Genomic DNA, 19,303 nt, shown 5'->3' on the forward strand with positions numbered 1-19,303 from the left:
TAATGAAATGGATGAATAAACATTTAACATCATTCCTACCTTTATGGAAGACTATTAGTGTATGGAAGACAGAGAGGAGGGTAGAGGGAGGAGAGGTTATTGTTTGGAAGGTAATTCCCCTCCAAAAGGACTCAGGTATCAAGGACTTATCTGGGTTGATTTTCCTCTTCGCTTTCTACTGGCACTACCTTGGGGTACTTCTCTTTGATTTTTTAACTGAACCTCTCTAGCACACAAAAAACTGTCAGGCGATATTTGTTTCTGGGATCTCTTTAAAATTTTACTAAAGTGGAACACAGCATTGTCATTAAAAAATGTTGGAAAAACACAGATTACTACATCTTTATTGGGATGATGATTCTCCACAAAATCTAATTACATCACTCCTCTTTGCAAACATGTCCTTAATCACTGAAGTAGACACATTATGTATGCCCGTTCGCTTTCTGGATTTTTCAAACCAGTGTGTGCTGGTCTTACATTCACTAATTACAGTACCTGTAGGCATTTTCTTACTGTGATTAGCATGCAACACTATCCAACACAGTGCTACTAGTTCTTTCTTAAATTCTATAGTGTTTGTCGCCATTTTTACAAAAGGGCTGGCACTTGGAACTTTCTTTGGCCCCATGATGGCTTGATTTAGCAGGTGCACTTGAATAAAAAAAGAACAAAAAACAACGAACACAAAAGCAGAGTGGGTCATGAGAGAACACAAGATGCTTTGTTTTGGGTCTTGATACGGGGCTAGTCTTGAGGTGGGCCTTAGAAGAAGGTATCCAGGTGTACGAAATCCGAGGATATGTACGAAACCCTAGTCAAAATTATACTTGTTTTCATGTGTTTACTTTTTGAATTTCATAATATTGCATCTATCTTACTCATTAACATGGTTTTTTTCGTAGGTCCGCAGTGCCTGGTTTTCATTTGTGAAGGATATTTTGAGTTTGACAGTGAACTAATCCAAAGATTGTAGGGGAGACTTAAGTAAAGCCATCCTTGCAGCTGTAGATGATCCATGATGGCACAGTTCTGTCTCATATATGGGTGTAGCATTCCTCCACTACAACCTTTGGCGTGGCATACCCTGTAAGTATATACAGTATAAATGTTGGTTCTGGCATAAAGTTTTTGCTGCAATATGGACAGATTGCTCTGATTTATGTTTTTTGTAAAAAACAAAAAACACATGTAATGTTATAAAACCTTTCTTTTTTCTGTCATAATGAAAACTTTTATCAATAAATGTTACATTTTATTAATAAATGTTAATGGTGGTTAATTAATAAATTACAGAAAAGTGAATCTGTTTCAGTGTTGAATAACATAAAAAAAATCTTTAATATTTTCCAAATTTATCTGATATTTAATTTTTCTGCAGGATATGGACAGATGCAACAACAGCAGGTCTGTAATTGGCCGTATATATTCTGTTTTGCGTGATGGAGGAAGAGGTTGTGGCACAGAATTATACCCTCAGCTGTTACCAGGTGATCACAGTCTTATTCCTGAGAAAGCAAACAGAGGATAAAAACACCTTCTATGTAGAATTCTTTCGAGCATTCTCAAGGGGTTAGTAGACAAATTTTATTAATATTGTTTTGTGTAATCTGGAAATGCTTTTTTATTTTTACAGTATGTTTTTATTTGCAAACCATAGTTTTATGTATGACCTTGTTACTATGTGACTTTATCTTATGCCAGAATATTTTATATTACCAGTATAATTTTGTTTTCATCACATCTGAATTGATTGCTATAATTACACTATTCCTATTGAATGAACGGCAGTTTACAATATGTATGTATTTCCTCATTGGCCCATATAATGACATTTCCCATGGTAATTGTGGTAAGTTAATGAGGTAGTGGCTGGATTTTTCCTAACCACCCAAGGCATTGTGTAAAAGGATGGCTTACACTAATGAATATTGAAATTAATTTATAATGTCCAATGTTTAGATATTTCATTCAGACTAGGTAAACGGTACATATCAGTTAATTTTTGTACATGAACTTTCCTGTCAGATATATACTTAGCTTACGTCTCTGACGTCACGACAGAATTCAAACTCGCAGCAAACGCGACAGGTAGGTCAGGTGATCTACCTTACCCGCCGCTGGGGTGGCGGGTGTAAGAACCAATGCCCCTTTCTTGTCAGGTTTTTTCTGTCGCTGGTGTCGATTACACCTGTTGTCGGTACCTCTCGACAGTTGGATGCTCTTCTGGCTATGCAGACTAATAGACAGTACCTATGAAGTCTTCAGCCTAAACAGGTAAGAACAAGGTTTTTATACCCTACAACAGGTGTTGTTTGTCCCTTTTCTTTGTTAATTTCTGTCTCTTACCCTCCACCAAGGTGTCAATCAGCTAAGTATATATCTGACAGGAAAGTTCATACAAAAATGATATTAGTATTTTTCAAAAAATGAATAGTATACAAATATAAAATTTAAATAAAGTTTTGTACATACTTACCTGGCAGATATATACGATTGATGGCCCGCCCAGCCTCCCCTCAGGAGACAGGTGGAAGAGAAAAATCTGACAAGAAAGGGGCATTGGTTCTTACACCTGCCACCAGCGGCGGGTAAGGTAGATCACCTGACCTACCTGTCGTGTTTGCCGCGAGTTTTGAATTCTGTCGTGACGTCAGAGACGTAAGCTAAGTATATATCTGCCAGGTAAGTATGTACAAAACTTTATTGTAAAATAACAATATCATTTTGAGCTGAGCACTGAAAACGTTTATATATAGAATTCTCTAGTAAGAAAGTAGATAGATTAATTGAAAGTTATTCTTAGCTAGGAAAGCTTTCAAAACCCCACACGGGAAAAATAAACATGAATTAACTAAGTATTGCTTAAATAATATCATTAAGTTTTACCTCATTGTGAAAAATATTTTCTACTTGCAGAAAAAAACCACAAGGAAAAATAACATTGAATTAACTAGTATTGCTTAAATCATATCATTAAGTTTACCTCATTGTGAAAAATATTCTACTTGCAGATTGTGTAAACATAGAGGAACTGCAAGTGCGAGAGATCTTTGTGCTGGCATTAAGGCTTTATTTGAGTGCCTTTTGTTTGTTAGCAGTAATAATACAGACGTTAACTTATGGGAAACACTGATTAGATATCAGGTAAGTTGAGAGGATCTGGTGAATTGATGTTTTTATGTTTTTCTATATATGTTAAGTATTTTTAGAGTTAGTATTTAAATAAAGTGTAATTTGTGTTCTGTACAATTGGCCTTGAATATACTATTGGTTTTTAAACCATTGCAACTAATTGTAAAATTAAGGGGGCGGGGACCGGGCTAATGCCATTTTTTAAGGACAGGACTTTGACATTCATACCACTTAATAAGGTGACTTGGGACATCTCCAAACCGCATATGATTTCACCTCTGACCTTCGGTTTTGTGACGCCTGGGCGATTTATCCCGAAAATAACCATTTTTCAAATTCTGTCTCCTCCCTTGATATTTAATATTAAGACCTGGGATTACTACCATATATAGACCAAATGTAGACCTCCAATCAAATGAAGAGTTTTTTTTTTTTTGTCTAAGTCATTTTTTTGCTAGATATGAAATGTTTTCATTATGGTAAAAAAATAAACCCTGTAAATCAGGAAAAAAATTATCAAAGAAAGATGAAACAAAACTGGAAAAAAAGGCTCTATTTGATTGTTCTATAATGTCTTTCTAAGTTATATACCAAATTTCAATCCTATAGCTTTAAAACTAAGTGAGAGATAGAATTTGAAGGTCAATAAATATAGTTTTGAGATAAGGGTGTTTAAAGTTTTCCTTTGTACGTATTTTTATAAAGACAGTGTAATATGTTATGTGATGGGATGTCTTAATGATACACCCAATAAAATAGCATTATTTTATTGTGTACACTTGCTGAGGTAGGCACGAGTCAGTCCATGATGTAAACAACATGGGAATTACAAACAATGGTTTCGTACATCAAAACAAAAGTCATCATATTGAAACATCCCCCTTTTCATAATAAAAAGAAAATTACAGTACATTTTTGTTCTTAGGTGACACAATTGACTCATTTTGGGAAAACATGCTATCAAAATCTGAAACAAACTTCACTCTGTATAACATAATGCACAACTGAATATACCGCATCATGGAAAAACATTTATGCATGAACATTTTATCTGCAGTACTTCTGATTTAACTCAAATGTCTTCTTCAGTAGCGTATGGGCTTGACAATGTTTCGTTTTGGTCTTTCACTTGGGACAGAGGCTATGGGGTGCCTAATAGGTGATGATGGCATCATTGGTTGTATTGTAGGTAGATGATGTATAATATTCTTCTGTTTCATCAAAACCGACAGATTAGGATGTGCCTTGTTGTTATCTTGCACAGTTGCATCACTATCAGTGTCATCAGCTGGAAACTCTGAATGTAAATTGTTTTACAGCATTCCTTGAAAGTTCCTTCAAAAACTTTCGGTTTCTTCTTATTTGCACTACCATTTGGTGTTATTAAGGTATATGACCGGGGGTTCGGATTTTTAAAATTTATTGTAGCAGGAAAACAATTCTTGCCATCTTGCACAAGAACCTTCACGCCAGGTAACAACTCACTCAGCTCTGAACGTGTATGAAGATCATAATTGCTTTTAGAATTGTTACTGGTCTCCTGTAGCTTGAAGTGGTGATCCATGAGATCAGGGGTTGGCTCCACTTTAACAGGAAGGCTATTCGATATCTTCCTCCTGAATAGGAGTTCTGCAGGACTCTTCATTCCATTAGAAGAGGGCATGCTCTGTATGCTAGTAGGGCTTTGTGGGTATTAGAGCCAGACCTTTTGGCTTTTCTCCATATATTTTCACTACACCTACCATCCTCTCAATAAATCCTTTGATTGAGCATACCTTGGGCTACTGGTGATATGGACAATATCCCATTCTTCAACAAATCTCTTGAATTCAGCAGATGAATAGTTGGGGTCCATTGTTGGAGTACAGGTATCTGGCTTGGGCCATGGATACTGAAAAGTTCTTCCAGAAAATTTATGATGGCTCTCGACGTGGTATCTCAGCCTAGCTGCTAAATAAAAGGCATTTTATTGAAATTGTCAGCTACAATTATAAAATTCTGGTTATCCCATTCAAAAAGATCTGTGGAAATAAATTGCCATGGAAGATGGGGGCTGAATGTTTCAGCATAGGCTCATTTGGGTATTTTCTGGCATTTATCAGGCATTCCCGGTAATCACCTATGTGTTCAGCAAAATATCCTTAAACATGCCATTCCAATACAGGCATTCCTTGCTCTGACCTGGCTTTTAGAGATTCCTAAATGACCTTCGTGTATTCTCTTTAAATATTCAGTCTTCATTGATGAGGGACTAATAGATGTTCTCCAAAGAATTTAACCATCTTCAACAGAAGAAATCCTTCACCGAAAAATATTTGCGAATCGCCTTTGCCGACTATTGGCTGAACCAGGCCAGCCGCTTGTCACTTGCCCTCGGAGTATGGAGAGCTCATAGTCTGGTCTGTACCTTGTTTGACTTTTTCTAGCTGCCTTTGCGAGATCTGTATGAGATGAATGGTTTGTTCCAGCTGGACTTTTGATAAATAATCTGCAAAAACTAAGTCTTTCCTGGTTTGTACTTAATGGTGACATCATATGACTGAATGCGGAGTAACATGTGTTGGAGCCTTGGGGGGAGCCTGGCTGAGTTGAATGCTTTCCAGCGGTTTGTGATCTCTAATCACAGTAACAGCTTTACCACATACAACACAATGAAAATGTTCAAGTGCAAAACAACACTAGGCATCTCCCTCTCAATATTAGCATAACGTGATTCCGCTGGTGTGAGGGACTTTGAGGCAAAAGCAACTGGCCTCTCATCTTGCATCAGAGCAGCTCCCAGCCCATGCTGTGAGGCATCTACTTCAAGAGTAACAGGACTTGTATGAAAATAACGTAGCTCATAACTGAATGAATTGCTTCCTTGAGTTCATCAAATGATCTCTGATGGTCAATGGTCCACTCATATGGGACTTCCTTCTTGAGTAACTGCCTTAAAACCTTAGTTTTCTCTGCCATCAGGGGTACAAAGAGCTTAAGTACTGTACAAGTCCTAAGAAACTTTGTAGTTCCCTTAGCTTGATGGAGGGGGTCGTCGATTGATTTCATCGCACTTTGCAGGGTCTGGTTGCTTGCCATCCTTAGACCATACAAGACCGTAAAAATTAATGGTTTGTTGTCGCACATGGCATTTCTCAGACCAAAAAAAACAAGGCTTTTCTTCCTGGCCACTTTCAGTAGCTTATGAAGATTATAGTCATGTTGTCCTGTATGTCTCTTCCATAAAACCACAATGTCATCAGCTACCAATTACTCCCTCACCTACTTTTCCAAGAACCTTATCCATCTGACACTGGAAAACTATCTTGTGAAACACTAAGGTCAAAAAGGCAGACGGAGGAAACGATACTTCCCAGCTGGACTCTGGAAAGTGCAAAGTCTACTGCTCTCTTCATCAGCTTGATTGACCAATAGCCATTTTTGGCATCCAACTTTGAATAAATGGGCTACTTCCTGGACATCTTGGTTGTGCTATCTCATCTAAGGTGGGTATTTTATGATAGGTCCTCTTTAGTACAACATTCAGGTGCTTGGGATCAAGACATACCCGCAATTTCACCAGAAGTCTTCCTCAACAAAGGCTAATGCATGTATCCACTCAGACGTCTCATCCTCTGGGCACTTCTTCACAACACCCATATTTTCCAACTCTTCTAATTTTGCAATTATCTCATCTCTTAACTGAATTGGCACTTTTCTGGCTGAACAACTACAGGGCAGGAATGGGGTGGTTTAACTCAATATGGTATTCACCTTTCATCTCACCAATATCTCCAAAGCATTTAGGGTACAAATTGCACATTGCTTTTACATCAGGTATAGGAGTAGGCCCCGAGTTTTCATGTTCCTCTTTGACACACTATATATTCTTGCCTTTCCTTTGTAGCAATAATTCCTAGTCTCTCACAGGCTTCACATGACAGAATTGCTGGTCCATTGTTGGTATCACAGGCTTAAAAAAGTAAATTGACAACTGGGGACTTACCCAGACTTGTTGGTATTTCTATAGTTCCATATGTATGAATGTTTGTATCATTCACGGCTGTAAGTTTAACCAAAGTTGGCTTCAGTAACCCTGTAAAATTTCCATTAGCGTTATAGAAAATGGTGCAAAAATTATGACAAGGTGACTAAACAAATTCTGAGATTTTCAGCAGAGTTACCGCGTGCGGAGTGAAGGAAATTTTTTTTTTTCAAAAATTCACCATAAATCGAAATATTGTGCTAGAGACTTCCGATTTGTTGCAAAATGAAGGTAAATGATTGAATATTACTAGAATGTAAGAGTTTTAGCTTACAATTGCATTTTTTGACCATTTCGGTCAAGTCAAAATTTACTGCAGGTTTACATTTTTGGGACTTTGTTCGTGATTTATATGAAATATTTCAAAACTGATAAAAGTTACAACCATGAGTTATTTTTTTTGTATTGTACATGAAATTGTGCACATTGCATGTATAACACTTTATGTAAGGCCTAATAGAAAACGGTGCGAAAATTACGACAAGGTGACTAAAGAAAATTATGAGATTTTCAGCAGAGTTACCGTGCGCGGAGGGAAGGAAAATATTTTTTTTTCAAAAATTCACCATAAATCGAAATATTGTGCTAGAGACTTCCCGTTTGTTGCAAAATGAAGGTAAATGATTGAATGTTACTATAATGTAAGGGTCTCTATAAGGTTTCAGCAGAGTCACTCGCAAAAGTTCTACAAAACACGAATGTGTCAAGAAATCATCTCCAACTATGCGTCGCTGATCCTTGTAGTGCGAGAAGAAAGAAATTCGCACATGCGCGGACTGCGTAACGCTTGTACAAAACAACAGCGTGATCCGTGAATCCCAGCATCCCTCAAGGCGCATGATTTAAAATCTTTCGCAAGCTAGGCCTATAAATATTTTTCCGCAAATATTTAAAGAAACTTTTTGTAGTCGACGTACCGTATGTCCAACTTGGCACCCAACAGACAATTTGTCCGATACGTAATACAAAACCATCGGTCCTTTAACAATAGGAAGTAGCTAGCGGCAGCTGGAACGGTCGTAAGCTTCGAACAAGGGGGTGTGGAGAACGGTAGTTAACTGCTTGTCCGATCGTCGCGCGCCGCGCGACTGGGAGGTAAACAAATCACTTTTGCTTTCGGCCGTGTGTGGGAAGGACGTGTTCGCCATCGCTCTGCCCGCTTGTCGTTTGCTTCAATTCTTGAGTATTTGGTTTTCTTTTCTGTGTATCAGGAGTGATAGTAAGTACTTTTTTCTCTATTTCAATTGAATTACAATGAGTGAATCAGAGGAAATTGAAATTTCACCGCGCCCTCCAGTCGCCCGTTAGAGTCTGTGTCCGGGCTGGAGGGACGTAAATGTGGGGGGTTCAGGTCCTTTGTGGAGGTGGACCCCCACGAGGTTTTGTTCTCGTTGTCGAGGGCGAGAGTGCTCTCGTAACGAGCCATGTATGGTTTGTATGGATTGGTCCGAGGCGCAGTGGGCTGTACGAGGGCAGGAAGAGACTTAGGCCGGCCAAGAAGTCATCGGAAAGTCCAGTGACTCCTTTGGTGACGGACACTTCGTCCTCTTTCCTGCCTCCCGGCCAGCCCGCCCCCACGGTTTGCGCCTTCCCCTGCGGGGGGGGTAGCGGAGTCCTTTTCCTCTCTCGATCCGTCGAGTGTGGAGGAGGGCGCCCGCTACCCGGACGTACAGTTGTATTCGGGGTCTTCTGTCCGCTCTGGGGGGGGAATTTCGCCCCCCACCCAGGCGCGGGGGGAAGCCCCTCCTATTAACCCGACTCTTGCTTCCGCAGGTGTGTCAGCAGCGAAGGACGACTTGGGACAGGTGTGGGAGTCGCTGGGACTGCAGGGAGTGCCCAGCATCCAAGGGTTGATACAGCGGTTGGCGGGGTCGGCCGTGGTCACTCATGGTGCGGTGACCACCACGACGACCACATTAACTACCCCTGCGTATGAGATGCCACCACATCTTGTATATACGCCTCACATAATGTCGGTGACACCCACGGTGGCAGTACAAAAACCAATTGCCGCCGTTCCAAAGAGGACGATGCCACCACCACCTGGATTTTTTCCTTTGCCGACCCCGGACTTCCGCTGCCCCAAGAGTACCCCCCTGGACCTGCCGCCAGTGCCACGGATGTCGGTGACTGTCGACAGGACGCCTGGCTCTCCCTTAGTACCTGCCGTGCCTGCCGTACCTGTGGCCGCGCTCCAGCGACTCTTTCCTTTTTCAGGTGCACATTCAATTTCAGATGTTCCTGCTGTTCCTGCTGTTCCCGGACCTGTTCCTGCCGTTCCCGCTGCTGGTGTTGCTGTAACAGTCTCAGGTCCTTCCGGACAGGTGCAGTCGGGCCCTGTTGCTTCGGCAACTGCCCCGGCTCCCTCCTGGATGGAAGACCTGACGTCTGTCCTGCGGAGCCTGGCGAAGAAGAGAGGAAGAGGAAGAAGGTGTCGTCATCGTCTTCATCGTCTTCTTCGTCGTCTGCTGCCTCTCCTTCCCCTTCGACTTCTAAGGCCAAACAGCCGAAGAAGAAGAAGGTTGCCTCCTCCCCCCCTAAGAAGACTCCTTCGGGATCTTCGAAGGGCCCGGCTCGCTCAGGCTGAGGCTGGGGAGCTCTTCTGCTGGTCCTACTGTTCCTTCGGTGCGGGGGCCCGTCGCTTCTTCTGCAAAGAAGAAGTCGACGGGGACCAGAGGTGCATCAGCTTCGGCTGGTGCGTCCTCACCTGGTGCTAGTGGTTCTGCCGCTAAGCCAGGTTCCGTCTCGGCTGCTTTCTCGTTCGCGAGAAGCACCGAGTGGACGCTCTTCTAAAGAGGACCGTCCAGCCAAAGTTTCGACGACCGAGCTCGCTCGCCGTCAAGACAGCGGCACGGAGCAGAAGACTGGCGAGAGTCGTGCACACGACTCTCGCCAGGCCACTGGACGCTCTCGCAGCGACCAGCCGGCTGCTCGGGCTGACGTGACGGTCACTGACCGGCCACGGGTTGAGGCGAGGAAGGAGTCCCACGGCCGCCGGTACCAGCCACGGCTAGTACCAGCGGTTTGACGCGCCGAGAGGACGCTGGCCGGTCTCGACGCGAAAGGGGAGCCTAGCAGGTCACCCGTCCGCCGCTCCCTCGATGGGACCGGGCGGAGACGGTGACCAGCGGCAGCTCGCCTGACGCTAGAGAGCGGTCTCGACGTTCTCAGCCGAGCCAATCGCCCAGGCGAGCGGCGACGCTAGGCCTGCTGCTAGACCGTCACCGCCGCGGGTTGACGATCGGCAGCAGCCCTCTGCGACGCTGGTCCTGCCAGCGAGCCGCGGGGGGAGCGTCAGGTCTGCCTCTCCTATACCTTCAACATCCTCGGCTATACCGGGAGGAGCGAGTACCAAGGAGCGATCACGAGAGGTGCGCGCTCGTGACAGCTATGACGCCGTACGGCTCAGGCACGGTCTTAGGGACCGACCAGGACCGTACGCGCAAGTAGTTGGAGGCGACCGTCAGGGGTCTGTCGCTGTTCCTCCTTCTGAAGGAGGAGTATCGAGGGATATGCTCTTGTTGGAGGGACTGGACGGTCCTACTCCACAGGACGCTGTGACGCCCGAGATACAGAGGAACTTCGCGGAAGTCATTAAGCTGATGCGTCTGCATAATGGCCTCGCGGAAGGATCGCCGCTACCACCATCAGAGCCCACGTCCGGCTCGAGTCATTTTGGGGTCCCAAGAGGGAGCCCAAAATGATGATGGGGTTGCCACGATCAGAGCTTGCGGACTCAGTCCTGGATCAGGTGGAGAATCTCGTCTCAGGACGGGAGGACTCGCTAAGATCCGGACGGTCCTCTAAGCTGCTTCCCATCCATCCTCTACAGCGGCAGAGGCGTTTCTACGTGCCATCAGAAGACCCGATACTGCCGAAACAGGTTAACCCGGAGTTAGCGAGGCTGACTCCAGGTGTGTCCCTGCAGCAGCTCCTGTCGGAGAACCTATGGTTCTCGCAGCAGGAGGCACTTGCCCTGGAATCTACCGTATGGCAGCATTCCAGGCAGTTTTCCTGGTTGGATTGTGGTCCCTCACAATATCCAAAGGTGGCGGCCGGGCTCGGGAGTTCTGCTCTCGAAGACGACGCTTCCTTCAGGAGACTGTGCCAGTCTGGAGGAAGAGCAATCTCTTACCTCGCCCATCAGACTGCTAACCTGTGGGCCAACTGGTTCTTCGGCGTAGGGACGCAGTCCTGACCCGAGTGACCAAGGGGGCTGGGCGTGAGGCGGCACTCGGGCTAAGAAATGGACCTCTTAGGAGTTCCCCAGCTCTCTTTCCTGGAGAGATGGTGGACGCTGCGGTGGAACGGCGGCGCACTGACGAGAGTGACCGCTTAGTCCACCAGGCAGTCTCGAAGGTTTCTGGGCAACCTCGGGTAACTGCGGCCAAACCAAGAGCTTGGCTAGCGCTTCCACGCGGCGAAGACGGTTGCACCGTCCAAACCCCGTGTGAAGACTCCAGTTGTTTCGACTTCTGCGAGAGGAGGCCGCAATCAGCCCTCCTCCCAGCCCTCCTTTCCCGAGGAGGTGCTGGAAAGAAGTCGAAACGAGGAGGGAACGCTAGGGACGGCGTTCCCCCTCACCTGCTGCCGGAAGTGGGGTGTGCCTGGCGAGCCATTGGGCGACTTGGCAGCGCTACGGCGCCGGAGGAACTGGATAGTAGACGTCCTTCGGGAGGGATATCTACTACCCTTCGAGTCTCGGCCCCCCCTCATCTCCAAAAACCCCGGCTCCATCTACAGACCTATGTCCGGGGATCAGCAAAGGACAACGCTCTTCGACAGGAGATCAAGACCATGCTGGCGAAACGAGCTGCTTTTGGTAGAAATCGTGGAGGACCAGTCACCAGGCTTTACAGCCGCCTCTTCCTAGTGGAGAAGGCATCGGGGGGCTGGCGCCCGCGGTGATAGACCTCTCTCTGAAACCGCTTCGTTCGCACGACGCGGTTCACGATGGAGTCGGCACGCTCAGTGCTCGACTCGATCAGGGGGAACGATTTCATGCTTTCGGTGGACCTGAAGGACGCGTATTTTCAAATACCCATCCATCAGTCCTCCAGAAAGTACTCCGCTTCATCTTCGACGGGACGGTGTACCAATTCAGGGCACTTTGTTTCGGTCTCTCAAAACCGCCCCACAGGTGTTCACGCGACGTGTTCACTCTGGTGTCGGCTTGGGCCCATTCGAACGGGATACGTCTTCTGAGGTATCTCGACGATTGGCTAGTCCTGGCGAGCTCCCGCTCGCAGTTGCTACAGGACAGAGATCGACTCCTCAAGTTTTTGTCGCGATCTGGGGATCGTGATAAACTACGAGAAGTCCGATCTCGAACCCAAGCAGAAGATGAAGTACCTGGGTATGCTGATAGATACGGTAGCAGGGCAAGTCTTTCCCGCAGACTTGCGTATCAGCAAATTCAGGGAGGCAGCCGGCCGGTTCCTGTCGCGGCAGGAAACAGGCAGCACAGCAATGGCAAGTCGTGATCGGCCATCTGTCGTCACTCGAGAAGTTAGTCCCTCACGGGCGTCTTCACCTGCGGTCTCTCCAGTGGAGGCTAAGGGAGAGTTGGTCTCAGGCCAAGGATCCTCCTTACTTTCCCGTGGCTATCACGGACAAGGTGAGGCAGGACCTAGCCTGGTGGCTCGACGACAAGAACCTCTTAAGAGGAGTGCCCATACGCACTCCCCCCCCGGAGATGCTTCTGTTCTCAGACGCATCGACCGAGGGATGGGGCGCACACCTGGAGGAGTTGCTGACTGCAGGTGTGTGGGACCATCACGAAAAGCACCTTCACATCAATGTCCTGGAACTCAAGGCGGCGTTCAACGCTCTCCAAGAGTTTCGGACCGCTTGGTGGGACACTCAGTGGTGTTGATGTGCGACAACACCACAGTAGTGGCATATGTCAACAAGCAGGGGGGGCTAGTGTCTCTTCCGCTCCATCAGTTGACGGTGCAGGTGCACGAGTGGGCCACGGCTCACTCGATAGAGCTGTCAGCACGCTACATTCCAGGCAAGAGGAATGTAGTAGCGGACAAGCTCAGTCGTCGGGATCAGGTGATAGGGACCCGAATGGTCTCTACACCAAGATGTGGCGGAAAGGCTCTTCAACCTGTGGGGGCGACCGGTCGTTAGACCTGTTCGCCACCCGGCACAACAGGAAGATCCAGGTGTTCTTCTCGGCCGTGCCGGACCCATGGGCAGCTGCAGAGGACGCTCTCCAACACCCCTGGGACAACCTCTTCGCTTACGCCTTTCCTCCCTTCTGTCTGATTCGGAAAGTGATCAGTCGAGCGCTGGTCACTCCCAATCTCAGAATGATCCTGGTGGCTCCCAAACGGCCTCAAGCCGTTTGGTATCCGGACCTGCTGGCTCTTCTTGCAGACGCACCGAGAGAGCTACCCAACTGGCACAACCTTCTAGCCCAGCCACACGTAGAACTGGTACCCGTGTCGGTTCACGAGCATCCAGTCCCTTCAACTTCACGGTCTGGCTGTTATCCACCATCTCTTGCGAACGAGAGGCTTTTCTCGTAGCGCAGCAACAGAGATGGGGGCTGGACACGTCAGACCAGTCCTCTGCAGCTGTATACCAGGGGAAGTGGGCCGTCCTTCTGTGGTTGGGGTGTGCGTAGACAGGGTTTGTCTCCTCTCAGAGCCACTCTTCAGCAGGTAGCGGATTTCCTAGTGTTTCTTCGCCGAGAGAAGCTCCTCTCAGTACCCACAGTTAAGGGATATAGAGCCGCTCTGGCTCTCGTCCTAAAAACTGAGGGGACTGGACATCACGAATTCGTTCGAGATATCCTTGCTAATGAGGAGCTTCGAAAGGTCTTGCCCACCCAGGGAACTCAGGCCCCCTGCGTGGGACGTGATCTCGTCCTTAGGAGTCTGACTCGAACACCGTTCGAGCCACTCCGAGAGTCGTCAGACAGGGATCTGACCCTCAAGACCCTCTTCTTGCTGGGCCCTGGCATCGGCGAAGAGAGTAGGGGAACTACATGGCCTTTCTTTTGATGTTAACAACATACCAGAGGCTGGGGATCTGTGACGCTCGATTTCGTCCCGAACTTCGTAGCTAAGACTCAGAATCCGTCGATCCCTGACGAACAGGTTCGAGTCTTTCACGATTCCCTCCCTGCTGGACTTTACAGATAACGATGCGGATGAGATGCTGCTTGTCCTGTGAGGGCGCTACGGCGCTATCTGAAGAGACTCGACATCTCAGGCCTGAGTGTCGACGCCTCTTCGTTAGCACTGGGGTCACCAAGAAAGAAGTCTCCAAGAACACGTTTCTTCTTTCTGGCTACGTGAGGTGATCAGGAGAGCGTACGAAGCTGATGGTAGCGACGACATCCGTACGCTCCGACCGCGAGCCCACGAAGTCAGAGGTATCGGACCCTCCTTAGCGTTCCGTAAGAACTTCTCCGTGGCGCAGGTCCTGAAGGCAGGTGTCTGGTCCAACCAGACCACCTTCACGTCCTTCTACCTTCGGGATATTGCCCACAAGTCCTTGGATACTTTTCCTTGGGGACTGTGGTGGCTGCTCAACACGTTGTGTAAGCTTACCCAGCACCCGAGCAGGCAGAACAGCATCGATTCCTGGTATGACTAGGGAGAATGCATGTGTGAATGAGAGAGTGACTGGCTTCTCTTCACCATCTTTTTCTACCTCTACCTGTGGGCAGAGGGATACGGTCGTTACTTGCTGGCGAAAGGAAGTCAGATGCAGGTAAGCTATTCAACAGAGCTCCATCCTATCTCTTTAACTAGAGATAGGAGTAAATATCCACCACTTCTCCAACAAGGGGAGAAGTGGATGCCAACATGAGACAAAACCCATTACTTTACATTGGCTCATGTAAAGGAAAAAGTTCTTACAATGCTGGTACGAAGAGATACGCTTGCCTCTCTCTTAGTACTCGGCCCAGAGGTCTGACCATTGATCCTGCGGTGCACACCCCGATCAATCGGACAGAGGCTTGGATCCCTCCCTCGCTCTTACGACCAGGGAGGCATTCCAGGGATGGACGAACACCAGTCTGTTCATCAAAAGACTCAGATTCCACCCACCAAGAAGTGAGTCCTTCCTATTGTTAAAGGACCGATGGTTTGTATTACGTATCGGAACAAATGACAATTTGTCGAAAATTGCATTTTTCCTAAACTATACAAACCTGAGGTCCTTTAACATAAAGTCCCTCCTCATGCCACCCCTCACTCTGCGTATTTTGCATGGGCCAAAAGCAAAAGTGATTTGTTTACCTCCCAGTCGCGCGGCGCGCGACGATCGGACAAGCAGTTAACTACGTTCTCCCCTTGTTCGAAGCTTACGGACCGTTCCAGCTGCCGCTAGCTACTTCCTATTGTTAAAGGACCTCAGGTTGTATAGTTAGGAAAAATGCAATTTTCGACAAATTGTCATTTTAGTCGATGTACAATACGTCCAGTCTGTGTTTAAGGGTTAATATGACACAATGCAAATTATTTTATTGTAGGCATCAACACAACTAAGAATAAATCTTCACAGGACAGCAGCAATAAGGGCAAGACTAGCTTACCATTAATTATCTTCAAGATAAAAAGCAGACTGAATAACAGCAGACCTGTAAACAGGTTAGGCTAGTCAATCTATGGTACTGTATATCAGTATCATTCAAGAACCATAAAAAAATATCAATCACGTAGGGTAGGCTAGTTAGGCTATGGCACCTATGGCAGTATCATTCAAAGACCATAAAAAGGGTATCATCACTCTCTTTAATTACTAAACATGGGCATAAATTATCACTCAATAAACACAGTAACTGTTGTTCATTAATTATGAAGGCTACGTAAAACTTCATCCTGGCCTGGCAGTTATCATCATCCTGGCTGGCAGTATCAGCAATGCTTGCACATCGGTAGTCCTCGTACATCAGCTTCTTGACAAACGCCTCGGGTAATCATCATGCATTAGCAACTCAAAATGGCGGTGTGTGGCGGCATCTTTGATGATTCGGCAGTTGCATAGGCTACTCTTAATGTCTGTGATCACTGCACAATATGTTGCAAACTTGAATGATCATACCTGGATCCAAGTTATATCCTCTTGATGACTGCAACCTCCTTCACATTTATATGTCGAAAGTATTGATCATCGGAAGGTCGCTACCCGCCAAAACAACTTGGAGATGATGCAGTCGGATTTAATCCATCAATTTTAGCCATTTATCTTCAAAATCTGGTGCCGACTCTTACTATGTACATTCTTGAAGCTTGCCTCCGCTGCCACCATGTTATATGGTGGGATGTCTTAATGATACACCCAATAAAATAGATTATTTTATTGTGTAACACTCTTGCTGAGGTACGCACGAGTCAGTCCGTGATGTAAATAACATGGGACTACAAACAATGGTTTCGTACATCAAACAAAAGTCATCATAATTTAATCATAAATGACGTATCCTTAAGCTCATATATTGTAGGACCTGGGGTGCACTGCATCAGGCAAGACGGGGCACTCCTTCCTGTGCAACTCTCTCTCCTTCACTAACTTGGCTTATTTCAGTGAATTTTCTTCTGTATGTTAGAGATATGTTTTCCTTGTATTTTCCTCTTTGGCATGATGAAATTCTTGCCGAAACAAAGATAAACAAACGTAAAAGCAAGAGAATGTCAGAGGTGAAACTCGAACATAAACTCTCTTTTTACTAAAACAATGTTAATAAATCATGATTATTATGAATTTCATATTCCTTTTTGGGTATTAATAAACCAAAACAATGTTATTTATCATAAATGAAGATCCTTTTGCTCAAAGATCGTTGCCTGGGACACAGTGTGATGTGTGCGTTCAGGCAAGACGGGGCGTTACTTACTATGCACCCCTCCCTCACTCTCTTTACTAACTACGCTAATATCGGTATATTATGATATTCTGTAATAATTATTAGAGCGATTTTACTTCGTCTTTATGTTAGCGAGATGTTTCCTTGTCTATTCCTCATTGGGATGATGAAATTCTTGCCAAAACAAAGGTAAACATACATAAAAGCAAGGCAAATGTCAGAAGTTTAAACTCAAACGTGTACACTACGTGAAGTTTGTGCTCGCACTGAATCATGGTTGGTAGCTGACTTCCCTTCTGTGTTCATGAAATCTCTACAGATGCCATTGCTCACATTTCTTTGTTTGACAATAATTATCAAAATTTACGATAACAGAGAAGTATTGGATTCTTGTACGGATCAATGCTTTTGGTCTTATTGAATTACGTTACTAATTACCTGTAACTACAAAAGTAAGAGGAATTTTGACGAAATATTTCTTATATGTATTCTCCATTGCCGTACGAAGCTCCATGAATTTTTCATGACTGCATTTTTCAAACCCTATACCCCCATAGATGAGTGTTCCGGCTGGCCCCCTAAATTATCAGATACTAAACTTCCAATATGTATGTTGGAGGAAAGCTAAGAACATGCTACCATAGAATAATCTGGTTAGATGTAAGAGTTCCCTTACAAGAAGAAAGAACATTCACAAATTCTTAAGAAAAAAATTAAAAAAAAAAAAACATAAGAAGATTGCAAGGTGAGGCCCAAAAAATTACTAGAACGGGGAAAACAGAGGAGGAGCAGATATGACTTTCTCTCAAAACTAACTTTATGACATTTCAGCAATGACCTATGTAACAGAGAAAAATAAACCAAACTGGATCAAGCAATCCTTTGGATGTATGTAGTAGGAATATTACAGAAGCAGTCAGGGACAAGAAAATATCACAAAATTGTCAAAGTTACAGCTATCATGAAAGAGACAAGAGAAAAAGAACTTGGGAAGGCTAGACAGATTCAAGATAGGACTCTATTTAGGGGAATAGAATAGTATCTAAAACCCTTCTTTTCATTTGAAAACAATAGGAAAAGAGTACAGTAGGGAGTTTAGAATAAAAATGGCAATTTTATTAGTAGCGATCAAGGAAAAATATTAATATTCGTGTGCTGGTGTCATTAGGTTTATGTATTCTGGAACAAACATAACTCTTAAGAGGATGAATTCCCGTAGAGTTAATGAATCTATTATTGAGAATTATTAATGGCTATTTGATCTTTCCTGTCAAAATAGTCTTGTAGTTAGGGAGACATGCTTGTATTTTTATTGTATATTCATTTGATATTAATCAGGTCCCATTAGAGAAAGGGTGGTGGTTTCCACTTCAGTGTTTGCAAGATTTATCCAGTATATTTTTTGGAAAGATTTAATTTGGACCATTCTTATCAAAATTTTAAATTTTTTTAATATGGTAATCTGGTTACATTCGTTGTTGGAATTGTTTACTTAAATATATCTTGTTAATCAATTTTGCAGTGTGAATTCCAAATAGTACATTTTTTGTATTCTTTTATGATCTTAGAAGGATTACAAATTTTCCATTATTTTATAATTAACTTTGGGCTTTATTCTTCTTTTTTATTTTCCTTTTCAGATGGTTGGTCTTATTCAGCTGTCATTACTGAAATACCACAGCTCAGTAGCTCAAATTTGTACAGGGAAGTTGCAGAAATACTTCGCACTTGGGCTTGGAAAGCCCATTCTGATGTTTCTATGAAACCTTTTGAATAATTTAACAGAACTGCTTTTGGAATTGAATATTTTCATACCAGAATGTCAGAGTGTTCTATATCAGTGCTCTGAACCACAAGTAACCAGAATTAAGGTTTTCTTTACTGTTCTGAGAACTCCATTATCAAAATACAGTTCCAGGAGGGAAGGTGTTAAATTTGCTGATGAGAAGATGAATATCGCTTTATCAGGAGATGTGGAACTCAAAAGACTGGCCAGGAAAAAGTGTTTTTAGAAGCAAACTAGCCAGCACTTGTCACCTTTAATCTGTTCCTGCCACAATTTTTACCAAACCACTGAAAACAGCCACGTCATATACAAAGTATTTTCCATCCTGTTGTCATCCTTCCCATCACCAACAGTCTATGCTGCATTGCTTGGTGGTGCCAGCACAGAAAAACTTGTAGAAGTTGAAGAAGTTCTTCAGACCATTGTCATCCCGAAAATGGAAGTGGATAATGGTGACCTAATGCAGTTCAAACAATGGACATTTTCATGAGTCTTTACTCATTAATGGAACCAGATAAACAAAGACAGA

The 19,303-nt window shown here is 44.6% G+C and overlaps 1 protein-coding gene and 1 pseudogene across 1 annotated transcript in view; both read left to right on the forward strand.

Moving 5' to 3' along the window:
• LOC135207340 (E3 ubiquitin-protein ligase listerin-like) overlaps positions 1–19,303 on the forward strand; it is a 350,507-nt gene that overhangs the window by 12,345 nt on the left and 318,859 nt on the right. The gene's annotated exons all lie outside the window — the stretch shown is intronic.
• The window catches only part of LOC135207136 (uncharacterized), a 91,889-nt pseudogene continuing 73,607 nt past the window's right edge, over positions 1,022–19,303 (forward strand).

The sequence above is a fragment of the Macrobrachium nipponense genome, chromosome 32 (assembly GCF_015104395.2).
Source record: "Macrobrachium nipponense isolate FS-2020 chromosome 32, ASM1510439v2, whole genome shotgun sequence".
Taxonomy (NCBI): domain Eukaryota; kingdom Metazoa; phylum Arthropoda; class Malacostraca; order Decapoda; family Palaemonidae; genus Macrobrachium; species Macrobrachium nipponense.